Source organism: Camellia sinensis, chromosome 10, assembly GCF_055761805.1.
Source record: "Camellia sinensis isolate YWXY chromosome 10, ASM5576180v1, whole genome shotgun sequence".
Lineage (NCBI taxonomy): Eukaryota > Viridiplantae > Streptophyta > Magnoliopsida > Ericales > Theaceae > Camellia > Camellia sinensis.
In genome coordinates, this window is record NC_138970.1 from 148,441,338 (window position 1) to 148,452,554 (window position 11,217).

General features: G+C 36.1%; 1 pseudogene; it reads left to right on the forward strand.

Moving 5' to 3' along the window:
- The first annotated feature begins 9,748 nt into the window (after nucleotides 1-9,748).
- Nucleotides 9,749-10,888, forward strand: LOC145801365 (PR5-like receptor kinase pseudogene; annotated as a pseudogene).
- Nucleotides 10,889-11,217: the final 329 nt, after the last annotated feature.

Here is an 11,217-nt window from a genome sequence, read left to right on the forward strand (position 1 = left end):
TCGAGCGGGAGTCTGTGAGTGACGCTCGAGCGGGGAGTTTGACGCTCGAGCGGGGCGACTTTTATATAAATCCGAGATCCGACTTTTGGATCACTTTTTCAAGATCTTTTCTCTCTCTTACTTTTCCAAAAAGCCATTTTCAGAGCTTCTCACTCTAAAACCGGCCCTTCTCTCTTAGATTTGATCTAGTAGGAGTTGTTTGCTCACTTTTGGTCTTTACAAAAGTTGTGTTGATCGTCGAGGGCTACATTTTAATCTGAAAATTTCAGAATTTGAAGCATTTTGGTTTTGGTGTTCATCTCCATTGGAGCTCAAACTTTGAGGTAGGGATATCCTACTCCTCTTTATGAGCTTTGTCTTTAAATTTTAGTATTTTGAGATGTTGGGGTTGGTTTAGTAATTTGTGAAAGTTTGGGGGCTTTTGTGTAAATTTACAAGAGTTGGGGGTTTTAACTATATCAAACCTAGATGCATGTTTGGCATGGAAAATGTGAAATTAATGTTAAGACATTAATGAAAACGGAACCTAAGGGTTGTAATGTTAATTATGGAAAATGCCCTAATTACATTGGTTAATTAATTTGTAAAATTAATTGTGAAAAATAAGGAATTGAATCGGAAATGTTGAGATTGGGAATACATGAGATTAAAGGGTGCAGTTGGATTTTATGTCACTCACCTAGTTGGAGACGTCGATTTTATATCCATTTGTTGCATTTATTTTCTGTATAGAAATAACTGCTTTGGGCTATCGGTGGAGGATAGTCTTGGTTGTTGTAGACAATGCATGATGATTAGGCAAACTAAAACTAATCACCGAAATGTGTCATTGAGTATGACGGTTGAATGAATACATTAAATGTTATGTATTGGTTAATGATGTGTATAATTATTGTTTATATGCATTGTGTTGTGTTGGAGGAGATAGGGGATGTACTCCGCGGTTTAGGGGAAGATAGGGGATGGACCTCTAAACCGGATGTTGTTGGGAGGAGATAGGGGATGGACTCCGTAGATAGAGCTCATATGCTTATCTAGTGATGTATTGACAGAGCTCATATGCTTGTCATTGGAAGTGTGATAGTGCTCATATGCATATCTGTGGGAGTGATGATATAGCTTGTATGCTTATCTGTTGTTGTGTGATATAGCTAGTATGCTTATCTATTATGAAATTGGAAGTGTTTGATATGAGTTACTGTCTCATATGAGTTATTGGCCAGGTTCTGAGCCATGGGGGTAAATTGAGAATTGAAAGGAATTGGAAAATTAATGGTAATATGGACTTATATGTCATGAAAATGTAAAGTGTGATAAAGGAAAGTATCAGTGTTGGCCATCTAGCAACTGCTAATCTTTTAGTCATTGTTCATATTTGGTTTAGCGTATTTCTACTGGGCTGTGGCTCACCCTATATGGGAATATCATTTTCAGGTACAGGTAGCATGCCACCTCCGAGGACGTAGCTTGGGAGGCTAGAGGCAGGCGGACTTTTGTTATTTTATTTCTTGATGTATTACATGTATATTCAAGCCAAGGGCTTAATGTGTAAATGAGTTAGCACTCTTTTGTTGTAACTAAGTGTTAACTTGGAAAGCTGTAAGCCCGTAGGGCATTTGCTTTTGTTGATTAACATGTAATAATTTTGTTAAGAACTACTCTGATGAATAGAATAATGTTTATCTTTATTACCAATGCATGCCTATGTTGATGGGTTTAACGTGTTATTTTGAGGGCGTTACATTCCCTAGATTTTTATATACAGATAGTCCCAATAATAAATATAGTTCAGTTTCGCAAAACATAGTAGTTTATCATTATAAATATCAGACCATAACAAATAGTTTACAGTATGTCAAGTTTACACATATTTCAGAAATCATTTAATTCCATTGATACTATAATAATTTATCAAAATAATTTAGTCCTGAAACAACAATTTAATTTTCCAACTGTTTAGGGTAGGAAAAAATTTATAAAAATATGTAGCATGCATCTACTCGCTTGAAAACAAAATAATGTAATCCTCGAATAGAGTATAAAAGTTCAACTAGTGCTCTAAACTAGGTATGAAAACTACATGTCACTACCAATTCAAAAATACTAAAACGAATAACAAACTAAGTATTCCACACTAAAGTGCACTAACACAGCTCTACCCCACTCACTATTACTCTTAAATAATACCTAAGTTCATATTCTTCAAGGTCTAAAATTAACCAAGACATGGATTCAGATTGAAACTTAAGTAAAAGTAACTTTAAGATAAAATAGAATCTTAAACAAGTTTTCCCAATTCAATTGCTAAATTTGAAAATTAAAAACCCACTCCACGCTGTTCAAAAAATTCCAAAACCCTCTAAATGTCAACTAATATATCCTAAGTTTTCAAACCCAATTGGTTTTACTCGATTTGCTTATCAAAACAATTATTTATAATTAATTATATCCAAACAGGTTATTTTCTGCAGCACTTTAAAGAAATCAACAGTTCTCTTAGTATACACGAGCAATCGTTACTGTTTTGTACTAGTTTTCTAAACAGATTTGAACGCATCAATTTATATGGATTTTGACTCCCAAAAAATATGAGAAAATTATAGTATGAATTTCAACATGTAATTAAGCTACTGTAAAAATTTCAGTTCAAAATTCATTAGTTTGATATGATTTCTTAATTTTTAAGGTTTGTGATTTTGTGTAGAATTCTTATCCAACGACTTTAGCTCCTTAATTAGCTTTAAAATTTTGCATGATAATAATATACACAAAACTATCCCAATCAGCCAAACCGTTCGTTTTTCTTCCAACAACTCATAACACCCACATGCACCATAACTATGTAAACAACTATAATAGAATAAGAATAGATTGATTGTTACCTTAGAGTTGTTGAGCCACAAAGGTGCTGGAAGCTTCTTTCTCTCTCTCTCTTTTTTCTATCTCTTGCTCTCCCTTTCTCTCTCACGTTGCTGCTATTGTTGCTACTGCTATAGTATTGTTAGGAACCCTAAGATTGTTTTATATATCTAAACAAAACAATAAATAATTATCCTTTATTTTATATTATTTTTTTCCATTAACTTAATAAAATACAATTATTATTAGATCAAAATATACTTACTAATTTGTCTCTTATTATTGTTTTTATAAAAATCATGCCTCAAAACCAAATACTTTCATCATAAATTTATTTAGGTTTAAAATTAATTAAAAGATTGTTCAATAATATTTAATTTGCACCTTAAGATTCACAAGTAAAGTATTTGAGATTTGTAAAATAATTATTATTTAATTATTTATTTTATTTGTATATTCGGGTTCTCACATTTTGTAACCTAAAATAACATTGAGGGGCCTTAGGTATCAAAAAATATTATTGTGGATCTCTCCTCATACTAAAAATTGGGTAGAGATCTTAGACCAATTTTCTTAAAAAAAATTAAATAAATTTTTTTTTTAAATGCAAGCAATATAGATTGAAAATTTAACTTAAAAATAAATATATATATATACATATATAAATAAAAATAAAAAAAAGGAGAGAGCAAACAGCATTGTGACCAATTTTTTTTTTTTTTTTTTATTCAAACAGCACCACTTCTAAGAAATGGAACAGTGAGAACAGAATTTAAAAAAGAAAAAAAAAGTAAGTCGAAACGGTGTCGTTGAATTGTTGAAAGCACAACGGGAGGCACACCGGGAAAGGTCAAAACAGTGATCCCCCAACCTTAAAGAATGAGTTCTCTCCGGATTATTTTTGTTCTTCATCCAATACTTAAAAATAATTATATATTTTTATTTCATTTTGACTAAATATAATAACTCACTTATTCTATTAAATCATTTGTCCCATCTATATTATCTCATGAGAAATTTTAATATACACATCCATGAAAGGGTTTACCATATCCACTTATAGTTATAATATTTTTTTATTTAGTTATGATTAATTTTATTCTTTAATTATAAAATTATTTTAGTTATGACTCATAAGATTTTTAACAATGTCTCGTGTTGTGTTTAGCTATGACAATTTTTTTTTTTTTTATAATTATGACTCAAAAAATATAAAATTATAATTTTTGTTTAGTAAGTCAACTGCCGTGTTGAGCAGATCTTTCAACATCATCTATTCTAAATTCTATTGAATTCTGCACTAACACAAAGTTCAAAAAACTGATGGTTTTTAGGAAGATCATTTCACCCCTGTTTGTTTTGTTTTTGCTTTTGTGTGTGGTTGTTTTGGTTTTTGATTATTTTCTGGGAATTTCCATTTCAATGGATGTTCCCTTCTTTCTTGCTATCTTTGTCCTCTCTCATCTTCTTCTTCTTCACTTGTTCTCAGCCCAAGAAGACAACAAAATCCAGATTACTTATCCCAAGTCCTTCGACTGCAAACCACTCCATCATCCACTAAGCTTTCCATTCTCCAATTCTACGTATCCCCAATGTGGGTTGTGCACGGTAACTTGTGATGAACCACTTTCACAAATCCAACTGGGAAATGAAGGGCCGTGGTATGATGTATTAGCAATAGAGGAAAACTTATACAATATCATTTTCCGAATCCGTGACCAATTTCTCCAAACCCAATTAGAAAATGAAAGTTGTGATGTCTTCAAGAATTTGAGTTTTCCCAATACTACTTCTATTTCATTCACAATCCATCCATATAATCTCACCTTCTTCAAATGCAACAAAAGTATTTATCTTGTTTCCCCCAAAGATCATTTTCATAATTACACAAACTGCAAAGACTACAATTTGTATTATAAATATCCACACTATAAAGATCCCAACCATCAATCCTCCCCTCCTGCCCCTCTTCCACCTAGCTGCTCAGTAATTCAGCTGCCCCTGAATTTATCAAACACGAATCCTAATGAGGATGACCCATTCAAACTGTTAACCCATAACTTCTCTCTCGAATTGCATTTGTCTGAGGATTGTCTGTAAAAATTGATGTATTATTGATTGATGTATTGTTCTTTATTACAATGATTCATGATTCCTATATATAGAAGAGGGTGAGTGTGTAGTAGGTGAGGAGTAGGTGAGGAGTAGGTGGAGAGTAAGTGAAGTAGGTGAGTGTGTAGTAGGTGGTAGTGGTAGGTGTGTAGTAGGTGGATTTTAACAGCCCCCCGCAAACTCAAGGGGGATAGGAACTAACCAACTTGAGTTTGCAGAGAGTAACAAAATAAGAAAATAGACCAATACATAAAATAAAGGAGGATAGGAGACACTGTATGGTCGTGTCAGACCGTTGGTGAAGACACTGGATGGTGGTGTCATAACGTTGTAGAGGACACTGTATGATGGTGTCATAACGTTGTAGAGGACACTGTATGGTGGTGTCATAACGTTGTAGAGGACACTGTATGGTTGTGGCAGACCGTTGTAGCAGATAAAGTCTGGACAGTTGACGAGGTCACACCGGACCGATGGAGATGCTAACCGGAATCAATGTTGGGACAGTTTTATGTGGTCATGTCGGACCGTTGAAAAAGGCTAACCGGAATCGATGTCGGGACAGTTTTATGTGGTCATGCCGGACCGTTGTAGAGGCTAACCGGAATCAAATGTCGGGACAGTTTATGAGGTCATGTCGGACCGTTGGAAAATACACTGTATGATGGTGTATATAGGCTGCCCAAATATAGATATACATGGATATATATATCGAGCCCTCAAAAGTCGCGCCCTCAAAAGGCGCGCCCACTTCATCAAAAGTCGTGCCCGACAGAAAGCGTCGAGCCATCAAAAGGTGAGCCGGAGACGCGGCGAGGCACGTGAGCGACAGAGCAGCGTGTTGGCCGCGTCGTCAGTGTCGATATAAACCAATGCGGAGGCTGTGGAAACCAAACCAGGCTGAAACCTCTGAACATTGTCATTCTGAAACACTCTGTAAATACTCTAGAGCCAACCCTTCTCTGAAAAAAAACTCTGCGTTTTTGGAGAGAGAAACTTTGTAACACTCTGTAATACTCTGTTGCCCAGAAAATGGCCTCGTCTTCCCGTGGTCTGCTCACCCTATTTCCCGACCTCAACGAGTCAACAAGAGAGATAACTGGTGCGGTGGCCAGTGAACCTCAACCAAGCGCACCAGGGTTTGCTCCGTTGAACTTTCCTATGCGGTCTGTGGAGCAAAAAATGACAGTGCAAACGGATATTGAAGCCAATCAGTATACATTGAAGTCATGTGTTGAGACCATGATGGCGGTCACAAACTTGTCGCACCGGCTTCAGAGTAAGACAAATGAGGTGCAGCAGTTAAACGCCCAACTGGCTCTGCTCCAGCGCATGTATAAGGATGCGCGAGCAGAGATAAGTGTGCTGAAGGCGGAAAATAAGGAACTGAAGCGGAAGGCCACCGTGATGTTCCGATTTGGAGGTCCGCCATATGCTGCAGTGGAGGAGCAGGGAGTAGTGATCGTGCCCAGTGGAGTGGGAAACACGGAGGCAACACCGTTAAGGGCCGTCCAGGACGGAGGCAAGAAGAAGAGACCGGCGGCAGAGTAGAGAAGAAAAATCCCGCCTGTGGATGTGGTGGTTTGGTTTGTTTGTTTGGTTTGTTTGGTTTGTTTTTTTTTTTTTTTTTTGGTGTAAAATTCTGATCGAGGTGGATCCCCGGCATGAAGAAATGACAAGTGTGTGGAATGTTTTGTTTTGTTTTTTTGTTTTGTTTTTTTTTTTTTTTGTGTTGGTGTTTTGTTGAATAATAAAAAGAAAATAAAATAAAAAATAGACAAAAAAAAATATATTTGGATGGACTATTTGAGAAATATCGGTGTGAGGTGGATGAGTGCCTATGTATGCAGGTGTGTGGCTGCCGTGTGTGTTTGGATGTGGATCTGTGTCTTCATGGGTGTGCATGTGGGTGTCTGCCGTGTGTGTGTGGATATGTGTTAATCAGCAAGAGTTTTTTTTTTTTTTTTAATAGAAACACAAGAAAGATAAGATAAATAAATAAAGATATTCGTTTTTTTTTTTTTTTAATAAAATAAAATAAAGAAAAGTAAAGTGGGTTTTATACATATATATATATATATATATACTGAGAGAGTGGGAAACAAGGGGAATAATAAATATGATGAAAGTGGGTCTAGTGGAGAGAAAGGGACCAGAGAGACAGACAGAGAACTCGAGGTGGTGGAAAAGTATGGTTAGAGAGAGAGAGAATGAAATGTAGGGCCGCTTCAGATCTGTGATCTGTGATCTCCACTGCTTCAGAATGTTACTCTCACCAAACTCTTTACTATGGCCATCCCAATTGCGAGAAAGCACGCAGCAGCATCAAAAGGTGCTACAGGCCCAAGATTCAAGCTATCAACTAGCAGGTTTCCGAACAACCCAGCGACAATAGCAACTAGACCATTGCCAAGAAATATTACCTTTGAGAATATTAGTGACAACCATTGTTGATCAAACCCTCTCTCAAAGTGTTCTACCACAAGCCAAGACCCACAAGCACTTGGTGTCCAGAAGAGTATTTCAGGGACACCCAACTCTTGAGCAGCTTTGAGAGTGAAGCTCATGCACCCATCGGAGACGATACACGTCACCGGCAGCACATCCGATGATGACGATGACGATGACGTGTCATTGAACTTGGAGAGTAAATTGCGGAAAGGAACAATGCAATTTTTGGAGGTAGATTAGGAGAGAGAAGGGATGTCTTGGGTGGAGTCGGCTTCTGAAGGAGGGAGGCCATCGGGGATGGTTTCGAACTGGAAGTCCGGCAACCTGTGGACCGCGTTGGTACCTCTGGACCTGAGTAAACGTTCGTGACTGTATTCGGTGTTGACAAAGGTTATGTGAAAGCCTCTGTAGTGGAGTAGCTTTGCCAGTTTTAGCATTGGGTTCACATGGCCTTGTGCTGGTGTAAACATAAGTGGAATAAATGGTGAAGTGATGCCTGGCCAGTGGGAGTTTCAAAGTGTTGTTGAAGAATCTGCCATTGAAGAAGAAATTAAGGAAATTTGGGTTTGTCCGGCAGGCGGCTAAGGCGAGGTTGCCGCCCGCCGGTGAAGCGGAATTACTAAGTTGTTAACCTTGCTCTGATACCATGTAAAAATTGATGTATTATTGATTGATGTATTGTTCTTTATTACAATGATTCATGATTCCTATATATAGAAGAGGGTGAGTGTGTAGTAGGTGAGGAGTAGGTGAGGAGTAGGTGGAGAGTAGGTGAAGTAGGTGAGTGTGTAGTAGGTAGTAGTGGTAGGTGTGTAGTAGGTGGATTTTAACATTGTCTGAGGTGTTACCTAGAAGGAGGCCAATGTCAAAATGACAACCAGGAATTTCACTGTGCAACCACCAATAAAGGTAGCAATATTTCACAACTTGAATTCAGAGTTTAGATTTTTATGTAAGCTTCGGTTTTCAATTTTCAAGGTTTTCATTTGCTGCTTTCAGTCAATCAAAACGTACCCTTTTCCATATCATAACTGTTGGGGTTTGGTTGGGGAATGGATTTAGCTAATAATTCAGAATTTTTTATTGCTTGAGGTATTCAAATTTCTTGATAATTTCATATAAGAATACTGAGAGATGGTTTTCAAAAGTCAATAATGGGTCAAGTCCATGGAGTGCGGGTCACTGAGGAAGCTGAGTAGGAAACACCTTTGGAATTTCTGCATAAGTATTCTGAATTAATCCAAAAATCTTCAATCTTGCCTTTCAATTAGAAGCTAGTGGTCAGGCAAATGTGTGTGCAACTATATTAAAAAATAATAACCACAATTTTGCATTTTTAAAATTATTATAATAAATTAAAAAAAGAAAATTCATCAAGAAAATTAAGTTTAAAACTATATTGAAATGGAATACACCTAAACCTCAAGAAAGAGTGAAAAAAGATAAAAGTAAAATAAGAAAAATATTGAAACGTTGTGTTCTTCAAACAAATTAGCTGAGTGAAGTTATTTACCAACTTATTTTATTTACTTTTCTTCTCAGGTATCAAAATTCTAGGCAATTAAACACTTGAGAAAAAAGCTATTCATCTTTGTTCTATAATAGGGAGGGGGGGAAAAACATAGATTAGCTATAGTTTGTTTGTTGTGGACCCATTTTGGGCCATCTTAGTAATTCGAATAGTTTATTTTGTAGGTCCACGATAAAATTATTCATACAAAAATTAGATTAATCAAACATTGGTAGCTATATGATTGGATTATAAAATCATGAAAAAAAAACTAACGTCTTATTCTTAAAATCATATTTGCCATCCATTTTTTTTTTTCAAATAATTTTGTGATCTGATCATGTGGTTATCAATGTTTCATCAACTTGATTTTTTGCAATAATAATTTCTTAGTAAACCTTACAAGATGAACTATTTAAATAATCGAAGTGGACACAATGTAGGGCCCACAGTGAACCAACAACACCCTCTAGTCTAAATGAGCCAATGACACCCTCCAATCCAAATAATGGACTAGAGAGACGCTGAGTCTCTTTAATTAAGGGTAGTTTATCATTTAATAAAGCTCGAGTGCATCCAAAACGTGGAAAGTAACTTGCTTTGAATTCAACCTTTTTTTCCCCTTCTTTTTAAACATCTAACTGATGTTTTTCTCCTTGATAGGGGTTTCAAAAAGCAAGAAGTTGATATTGATTCTCGGAATAGGTAATATTCATTTTTTTATCAATATTTATATGCTTGAGTATTTTAAGCTAATTTATTTTTTTGTGTTACGACATTAGCTTAATTTTTTTCATTTTGCAACTCCTTCAGCTATTGCTGGAATTGGGATTATAGTAATCCTATTGTTTTGCATCATAAGGAAACTCGCACAAAATGATCAATCCACATTCTTTTGGAAGAATAAAACAGAGAGCTACCAAAATGTTGAGGCCTTTCCAAAGAATTGTGGATATCTTTTCCAAAAAGGTACACTTATTCTCATATCAAGAAAATGACCAACTCCTTCAGAGTCAAACTAGGTCAAGGAGGCTATGGTTGTGTCTTTAAAGGAAAGCTAGACAATGGATGCCTTGTGGCAGTGAAGGTTCTAAAAGGGTTGAAAGGTAGCGGGGAAGAGTTCATTAACAAGGTTGCAACCATTAGTAGGACTTCTCATGTTAATATTGTGACTGATGGGGTTTTGTTTTGAGGGTTGAAACAGAGCTCTCATATATGAGTTCATGCCTAATGAATTCCTTGAGAAATCATTCATGATGGGAATTCCTTGACATATCACCAATTAGGGTGGGAAGCTTTGTACCAAATTGTAGTTGGTATTGCTCAAGGATTAGATACTTGCACCATGGTTGTAAAATGCGAATTTTGCATTTTGACATAAAGCCTCATAATATTCTTTTAGATGATGACTTTTACCCAAAGATCTCCGATTTTGGCCTCACCAAACTATGCCCACGGAAAGAGAGTATTATATCACTATTGGGTGCCAGAGGGACAGCCGGCTATATTGCTTCAGAAGTATTTTGTAGAAACTTTGGCGGAGTTTCACACAAGTCAGATGTCCATAGTTACGGAATGATGGTTCCTAGAAATGGTTGGAGGAAGAAAGAATATTGATGTCGAAGTTGATCGTACTAGTGAGATATACTTTCCACATTGGATATACAAGCGACTTCAGCTAGATGAAGAACTTGGCGTGCATGGCATTACGATTGATGAGGCAAATGAAAGTGCAAGAAAGATGATTACAATCCGCTTGTGGTGCATACAAACAAATCCCTTGCACCGACCATCAATAAGCAAGGTGGTAGAAATGCTAGAAGGCAGCGTGGAGTCCTTGCAAGTCCCGCCTAAGCCTTACTTATCTTCTCCCCCAAGATCAATTCCAGATTCTTCAACTACATTCGTGCCTTAACATTGTACTATTCACAATGCATACTTCTATTGCCAAGGTAATGCACTAGTGAAAATTAGATAAATTGAGTCTTTTTTTTTTCTTTTTCTTTTTTCCTTTTTCTCTTTTTTTAATGTCTGTGATTGCTGTAATTCAAATTTTCCTAACGCTGTGTTTGGTTAGGAGTTTTGGGAAGGGATTTGAAAAGGAAAAGGGAAAAGGTATGTGAAACTAAGTGAAATATAGGTATATTTTATTCATATTTTACCAAAATTTTCCCTGTCCTTTTCCAAATCCCTCTACCAAATACAGTGTAAGGGTTTAAGCTAGTTACATTCAATATGGTATCTCATTATCTAATTTGATTTTTTTTTTTTTAAGAAAAAAGAAG